A 1,353-nucleotide genomic window follows, 5' to 3' on the forward strand; every position below is an offset into this window, starting at 1 on the left:
CTTTTGACTTCCACTCACATATTCCAAGTGATAGTTTCCTGGTATTCAGTTTGTTGGAGTAAAGTTCAATTTTATAAGAAATTACACCTTTGAAATACTCTTCTGCAAATAGCATGCTTTGGTTAATATTTTTGTGTAAACTTGTATAAATTTCTAGCTTCCAAATATGGCTCTGACTTAGTTCCATTAATATATTTTTAGATCTATCCATTTCGTTGCAAATAATGTAAGAGTCTTCAAAATGGATGGGTTCAATCCAATTGTGTATATGTGCCACACTTTCTCTAATCATCACTCTGTCAAAGGGCATCTGGGCTGTTTCCGTAACTTGGCTACAGTGAATAGTGCAGCAGTGAACATGATTGTGAAAGTGATTTTACTGTTACGTTTTGGAATAATTCATCACTTCCTTTGTGGGAGCAATACTCTATCCAGTTTTCCAGAATAAGAACATCCTTCCCTTCATCTTCATCACAATGTATTGCAAGTCCTCAAAAACACACTTACCCCTACAGGTCTCAATAAGCTAAAACACCACTGTGCCCATATTCTTTCAAAACATTTTTCTCATAATTGTACATATAATTTAGTGAGAACCTTCTATGTACTTTCCTAATGTGGGAATGAGGGACATGACAGAGTAAACGTAAGAAATACGCAACTTAATTAGCTATTATCATATTTAAAATCATGTTCAGCTCTAATTCATAGCCTCACATAATATTATTTTAATCTTTATTTGATTACTTCATCTAACCCGTAAATTATATCCGGTGAGGTAAAAGCACAGGCAAAAAGTGTGGTTTTATTTTGACACTCATGTGTGAGGTTGCACAACATGGGCAAATAGATGGATTGGAATTAATAGCTCTTATCCATTTTGTTAACGTAGAGATGATTTTCCCAACCTGATTCTTGAATTCGTATTCCATTCAACAACAAGAAACATGTGATAATTTCCTTTGTTTTGCTCCTTATTAACTTTTTTCCATTTTATTTTATAATGGATGATTTCATAAATGTACTGTAGATACAAAAATATGTTAAAATATTTCTATCGGTATGCATTGATATATACATACTCACATATATTATGCAGGTTATAATGATAATGTATAATTTCAGTAACTGTACAATTTACCAAATTATTAAAACTGTTGACAGCTCATGCCTGGCATCCTGGTTACTCGGGAGGCTGAGATCTGACAATCATAGTTTGAAGCCATCCTGGGCAAGAATGTCCAGGAGCCTCTTATCACCAAACAACCAACAGAAAATCAGAATTGGAACTGTGGTTCAAATAGTAGAGTGGTAGCCTTGAGAGAAAAATCTCAGGGACATCATCCAGGTTCT

This window comes from Dipodomys merriami, unplaced genomic scaffold, assembly GCF_024711535.1.
Source record: "Dipodomys merriami isolate MVZ:Mamm:240054 unplaced genomic scaffold, mDipMer1.0.p SCAF_506, whole genome shotgun sequence".
NCBI classification, from domain to species: Eukaryota; Metazoa; Chordata; class Mammalia; order Rodentia; family Heteromyidae; genus Dipodomys; species Dipodomys merriami.